The sequence below is a fragment of the Tachyglossus aculeatus genome, unplaced genomic scaffold, assembly GCF_015852505.1.
Source record: "Tachyglossus aculeatus isolate mTacAcu1 unplaced genomic scaffold, mTacAcu1.pri scaffold_140_arrow_ctg1, whole genome shotgun sequence".
In the NCBI taxonomy this organism is placed as follows: domain Eukaryota; kingdom Metazoa; phylum Chordata; class Mammalia; order Monotremata; family Tachyglossidae; genus Tachyglossus; species Tachyglossus aculeatus.
The window spans coordinates 789435-796898 of NW_024044866.1; the positions used below are offsets into that span (position 1 = coordinate 789435).

Genomic DNA, 7464 nt, shown 5'->3' on the forward strand with positions numbered 1-7464 from the left:
AAGTTAATCAATGCTTTTTTGTGTTTGTATTTTTTCTAACTGGCATTTGTTAAGCACTTACTAAGTGACAGGTACTGCACTAAGCATTTGGGTAGATACAAGTTAATCAGGTTGGACACAGTAACCGTCCCTCCTGGAGTTCATGGTCTTAGTTCCCATTTTACAAGTGAGGCAACTGAGGCTCAGAGTTTGCCAGCTGGTTTGCCAGCTAAGATCTGTTCGTCCTCGCAAACGTGTCCAGTGATTGCGACGCTGCCATCTGCCTCCCGCTGAGCTACGAGGTCGTCATGGCTCAAGGAGCCTGTGGGAGGATGGCCACCGCCTCGTGGCTCAGTGAGGGCCTGCTTGGCCTCTTGTTTTCAGCTTCGACCTTCTCCCTGTCCTTCAGTGTGTTCAACATCGTCTAGTACTTTTTCGGTGACGTCCCCTTCCTGTTGAAGATCACCTGCTCCGAGGACCACGTCGTCGTCGACGTGAATGTCACTGCAGGGGTAGAATTAGGTGTCGTCTACTTACTTCCCATCATCATCTCGTACTTGCACATCATCCGGGCCGTGCTGAGGATACTGGCCACTGGGAGCGGAGCCAAAGCCTTCTCCACCTGCTTGTCCCACCTTCCTGTTGTCACCGTTTTCCTCTCTGCGGGTGCATTTGTCCACATCAGGCCGCCCTCAGACTCCTCCTTGATCGTGGACCTGCTGGTGTCCGTGTTCTAAACGGTGGTGCCCCTGACCATGAACCCCCTCATCTACAGCCTCAAGAACCGTGACATGAAGGCCACCACGGGCAGGATCCTAAAAGAGCAAATCGCCCAGCAAATAAGTGCTTAACCAAGGAATTTCACTTGGACCTAGCCAGGTATTTAGCTGTCCTACAGGGTTCACAGAAAACGCTGGAGGTTGATGAATTATCAAAGTCTATGAGGGAGGCGGCTAAGACTGAAGTATGATTGACAATCCAGTTTTGGGGAGGTATCATGGCCTAACGGAAGGGGAGTCCCTGTAGACTGTAGGCTCACTGTGGGTAGGGAATGTGCTTAACAACTCTGTTAAACTGAACTCTCCCAAGTGCTTGGTACAGTAAATTCAGTTTTGGTGTAGTTCTAATCTCTGCTCTGCCACCTGTCTTCTGTGTGACCTTGGATAAGCCACTTAACTTCTCCGTGCCTCAGTTACCTCATCTTTAAAATGGGGATTAAGACTGTGAACCCCACGTGAGACAACCCGCTTACCTTGTATCTACCTCAGTGCTTCGAACAGTGCTTGGCACATAGCAAGTGCTTAACAAAAACCATCATCTATTTTAATTTTATCATGGACTAAAGGAATGATAATCTCTCTAGACTGTAAGATCATTGTGGGCAGAGAACGTATTGACCAACTCTATTATTTTTCACTTTTCCAAGTGTTTAGTACAATGCTGAGCCCAGAGTAAGTGCCCCAAAAATATGATTGATTGATTGAGACTTGAGTTCTGATGTCAGCTCTGCTAGTGGCTTGCTGTGTCGTGGGGGAAGTGACTTAACATCCCTAGGATCTATCTTCCTCTTACATTCTGAGCCCCTGTGAGACAGGAATTGTGTCTGAACTGATTCATTTGTTTCTACTCCAGCAAGTGGAACAATTTAGGCACACAACCTCTTAATAAATACAATAATGATATCATTATTAGCAATGACTATGAAAAGATAATGACATGCTCTTTAGTATGACTCCAGGGGTGGGAATGAAAGTTGGAAGCTGGGAGGTGGTATGGGATAAGGGAAAAAAGGATGACTGCAGCTCCATCTGTCTTGTCAAATCCATCTCTCTCATCAATCCATCTTTCCTTCCTTCCATCCATCCATCCTCCCAACCATTCATCTATCCATCCATCCAACTAACTAGAGCACCGGCTTGGGTGTTAGAGGTCGGGGGTACTGATCCCGGTTCCGCCACATATCTGCTGCGTGACCCTGGGCAGGGTCACTTTACTTCCCTGTTCCTCAGTTCCCTCATCTGTAAAATGGGGGTTGAGATGTAAGCCCCACGGGAGACATGGGCTCTGTCCAACCTGTTTACCTTATACCTACTCCAACACCTAGAACAGTGTTTGGCACATAGTAAGTGCTTAATAAAGACCGCAATTACTACTATTATTATTATCAGTAGTACTTATTGACCACATCCTGGGTGCATAGCACTGTAGTAAGCTCTCAGAAGAGTTCCAAAGAGATATAATTGCATTGTTCCTGCTCTCCACGAGATTATGATCTAATGGGGGAGATGGACACAGAATAAATTACGTAGAGGAGGAAGAAGAGAAGGGAAAGATGAGAAAGTGCATGAACGCTTGATTCAAGATTGCAGTTTATATAGTCATTATGAACAGAGCCTCAACGGATTTGCAATGAGGACAAGACATAAGACGCAGCATTGCCTAGTGGGTAGAGCGCAGGCCTGGGATTTAAATGGACATGAGTTCTGATCTCGGTTCTACCAGTGTTCTGTTGTATGACCTTGGGCAAGTTGTTTAACGTCTGCGTGCCTCAGGTCCCTCATCTGTAAAATGGGGATTGAGATGTGAGCCCCACGGGGGACATGGACTGTGCCCAATCCAATTAACTTGTAAGCACTCCAGCACTTAGTATAGTGCTTGATATGTAGTAAGCGATTCACAAAGACCATAAGAATAAGTTACAATTGGTTGACTGACTTGCAGATTGAATGTTTCAGTTTGTGAATTAGACAAAGGTGAAACCATTCACAGTGGCTAAAGACTGTCTTTAAAAACAGGAACCGTTGGGAAGCTGGGATGCAGATACCGTTGTTTCCATGGGAACTCCGAGGGATGGGACCATCGCTGATTCTGCAGGGACCGGGTCCTTGTCTCCCAGGAGCCTCAGGAAACACTTGACCAGAGGATGCTTGGCTAATCCAGGCCACGTGGTCTCTCGGCAGGGCCGAGAGCCATCCTCCAGGGATCCTTCTCAAAGCAGTTCCTGCTTTACGTACAGAGACGAGAGCCCATCTGGAGAGCTTCTCATGGTCTGAGGGAAAGCATAGAGGGACCTAGGACTCCTCTCTCCTCTTTCTTGCTGACCAAACCCAGGAGTCCGAGGGGAAATAGGGGACCAGCCCATCCCTGCTGAGGTCAGCCACCCCGAGCCCCACGCTGCCCCAGTGAGAGTGACCCGGGGTGAGTGGGATGGAGGGGCGGGGGGGGGATGACGAGGATGAGGATGGAAGGGATGAAGTAAGTCTGGGGTCTAATTTGGGATTCGGGCAAGGGCTCCCCCCCCCCCGAGCGGGAAAGGTGTGCCAGCAGTAGGGGAGGTATTTTCCAATTCAGTAACCCCCAACAATCACACCCTCTCCTTCTTCATCCTCAAACTTCGCTACCATGTCAACCACCCGCCTGGCTACGGTGCTCCAGCACAGTGTCAGCACTATGGACAGTCACTTCGGTCTGAAGTGACTGGGTTACAGAATCCCTTGCAGAGGACAAATGACTGGCAGGGCTGAAAGAGTGTGACCAGCTTTGGACAGCCACTGGCACTGTCAGAAAATCCTTCCTGTAAGAGTTCTTCCCATATGTTGGGAGAAGACAAATAATGGGAAAGGTTGTAATATCTGCCCTCAAGAACTTTGCAATCTCCTGGTCTAATTTTCACAATATTATGCAGCATCAGTCAATTAATCTTGAATAATATTTATTGAGCATTTATTGTATGCACTAAGACCTTGAGAGATTAATAATAAAATTAATGATAGTAGCAGTACTTGTTAAGCTCTTATTATGTCCCAAGCACTGTCCTACGCGCTGGGGTAGATACAAGTTAAGCAGGTTGGATACAGTCCTTGTTCCACATGGGGCTCACAGTCGTAACCCCCATTTTACAGATCAGGTACCTGAAGCTCAGAGAATTTAAATGACTTGCCCATGGTCACATAGCAGCCATGAGGCAGGGCTGGAAATAGAACCCAGGTCCTTCTGATTCTTGACTCCCAGGCCCTTGCTCTATCCACTTTTTAACACCGTAACAGACACATTCCATGCTCCTTCGAAGGAAATAAAGAATGGAAAGATGAATATGTAATTATTGCATACCATTTTACAGATGAGGAAACTGAGGTCCAGAGAAGTGAAGCGAGTTACATAAGGTCCCATAGCAGCATAGAGTCAGAGGAAGGATTAGAACCCACGTCCTGTGACTCCCACTAAGCTATGCTTGGGAGAGTACAATACAACAGAGCTGGTAGATGTGTATGCTAACCTCAAGGAGTTCAGAGTCAAGAACAGAACTCCTGGGACCATGCTTTTTACACTAAATGAGGATGGAAATGAGTTGATTCGCGCTTGAGGTAGGTGAAGTGGGTTTAGAGGGCTAGACAATGAATTGGGGTAGGTGGTTGGAGTAGGAAGGAATTTTAGCAGTGCTCAAAATTCGGAAAGAACTGTGTTTTCTGTGATTTTGAGTGGATAAGAGAGGTAGTTCCAGGCTAGGATGGAAATGGGAGAGTCGATAGTGAGTAACAACTAGAAAGGTGCTTTGAGAGCTGAGAAGACGAGTTGGACAATGGAAAGGGGCCGACGTACAGTCATCATGTGGAAAGCCCTCAGGACGATTGTGAATTTTTGTTGCTTGCCATAAGACACAACTTGTCATGAGAGGAGGTTGACGAGAGGAAAGATGTGGGACGTGCAATGCTTTAGAAAAGGACTAGATGAATGGTGAGGCATGCTTGTAATAATAATAATAATGGTATTTGTTAAGCGCTAATTTCGTGCCAAGCATTGTTCTAAGCGCTGTGCGCAATCAGAGTGTCCCACGTGGGGCTCACAGTCTCTCCCTTCTAGGCTGTGAGTCCGTTGTTTGGTTGGGACCTTCTCTATATGTTGCCGACTTGTACTTCCCAAGTGCTCAGTACAGAGCTCTGCAAACAGTAAGTGCTCAATAAATACGATTGAATGAATGAATGAATGAATGAAATTTCCATTTTACAGATGGGGTAAGTGAGGCACAGATAGGTTAAGTGACATGCCCAAAGTCACACAGCTGACAAGTGGGATTAGAACCCACGACCTCTTACTCCCAAGGCTCTTGCCACTAAGCCACACCACTTCTCAACAAGTGCTGTTAGTGCTTGTGTGAGAACAAGTGTGAATGCAGAAATGTGAGCAAATGAAATCAGTTTCGTGTATATGGTATTGTTAAGTAATTATTATATGCCGGGTACTGTACTAAGCACTGGGGTGGATACAAGCTAATCAGGTTGGACATAGTCCATGCCCCATAGGGTGCTCGCAGTTGTAATCCCCAATTTACAGATGAGGGAGCTGAGGAACAGAGAAGGCAAGTGACTTGCCACAGGTCACAGAGAAGACAAGGAGTGGAGACAGGATTAGAATCCAGGTCCTTCTATCAGGCCCATTTTATCTCCACGATGTGGATGAATGTAAGTGTTAGGGCACTTCTCGTTTGGCACTAAAAGCGCCGAAAAAATTTCACAAAAGTCATGTCCATATTTTTATGTTCAGTGATCTCTGCTATCTGGTATTCATTTTAGTTTCAGTCTCCTCAATCAAAAATAATTTTCTTGATATTTATTAAGTGCTTACTATGTTCCACGCAAAGTATTGGGAAGAACCCAATCTGTGTCCCACAAGGGATTCACAGACTAAGTAGGAGGGGAAACAAGCATCGAATCCTCATTTTACTATTGAGAAAACTGAGACGTACAGAAAGTAAATCACTTTCCCATGTTACGCACTCAACAAGTTGTAGATTTGGGATTAGAATCCAGTTCATCTGACTCCCAGGCCTGTGTTCTTCCCAATATCATTCAGCTTCTACACAGTTCGAAGCTTGGTGCTTCCAATATGGAAGCTCCTTGCAGGCAGTGATCATATGTACTTATACCGTGTCCTCTGTAGGTACTTAATAAATGGAATTGATTGATTTAGTCCTATTCCTTCACCCGCAACATTATTGTCTCTAAATTGAAGTCTTCCCTCCCTCTTCCTGTGCAGGGAGTCAGCATCATTTCCCAGAAATGTTCAGTGTCTCCACGGTGAACTCAAAGATCATTTTGAATTCAATAACTGTCTTCTCTACATAGAGAATCACGATCCAGTGTCCTGTCAATTCTTTCACTCATCCAATCAATGGATTCTACCTTTGTCTCCTTCCTCATCACATGCAGAAAGTCAATGCTGCCCCTCAAAAATTCCCAACAACTCAATAGTGAGGGAGTTCCTCCTGCTGGGCTTCTCGTTGGTCTGGGAGATGCAGCTGGTCCATGCGGCGCTGTTCCTCCTGGTTTACCTGGCTGCCCTGACGGGGAATCTCCTCATCCTCTTCATCACCACCCTTGACTGGCACCTCCATACTCCTCTGTACTTCTTCTTCAGGCACCTGTCTGTCCTCGACCTCTACCTCATCTCTGTCACTCTCCCAAAATCTGTCACCATCTCCCTGACCGATCGCAGATCCATCTCCCTCCTGGGCTGTGCTGTCCAGGTCTTCCTGGTGGTTGTTTTGGTCACTTGAGAGCTGGTTGTCCTCACGGCGATGTCCTACGACCGCTACGCTGCTATCTGCCGCCTCCTGCACTATGAGCTCATCATGACCAACACGGCCTGTGGAAAGATGGCGGCCTCCTCCTGGCTCAGCGGGGCGCTGTTTGGGTTGTTGTATACAGCTTTGACTTTCTCCCTGAGTTTCTGTGGGTCCAATATCGTCCAGCAATTCTTCTGTGACGTCCCCTCCCTATTGAAGGTCTCCTGCTCCGAGGACCACGTCGCCATCGATGTGAGCATCACAAGTGGGGTAGCTTTAAGTGTTGTCTGCTTCGTCTTGATCGTCATCTCCTATGTGCACATCTTCCGGGCCGTGCTGAAGATGCCAGCCGCTGAGGGTCGGGACAAAGTTTTCTCTACTTGCTTGCCCCACGTCGGTGTGGTCACCATCTTCCTCTCTACGGCCTTCATCTCCTACCTCAAGCCCGTGTCTGACTCCTCCTCAGTTCTGGACCTGCTGGTGTCCGTGCTGTACACTGTGGTGCCCCCCACCCTGAACCCCTTCATCTACATCCTGAAGAACCGGGACATGAAGGCTACTCTGGGCAGAGTCCTAAAGGGGAGATTCCTCCTCCCTCCTCTAAGGGACAAAATATCTGTTTCCTGTTGCTGACTATTCCATTCCTCAACAAGTTTCTGACCGTGGGGATATCCATATAAAGAGCTGTCCAAAGAGAATGTTCAGCGCCTGAGGATTTGTCAATGTCTGGGAGAAAGGCTGATATGCCGTGTATGAGTGTAAGCCCAGTGTGGGCAGGGATTGTCTCTCTTTATTCTGAATGGTACTTTCCAAGCGCTTAGTACAATGCTCTGCACACCGTACGCACTCAATAAATATGATTGAATGAAGGAATAAATGTCTGACAAGTGATTGTTTTGGCGGCATCGTAGCTTAGTGGAATG

General features: G+C 47.1%; 1 pseudogene; it reads left to right on the forward strand.

Annotated features, from left to right (window-relative positions):
* Positions 1-734: 734 nt before the first annotated feature.
* On the forward strand, positions 735-7174 carry LOC119923073 (annotated as a pseudogene).
* The last annotated feature ends 290 nt before the right edge of the window (positions 7175-7464 follow it).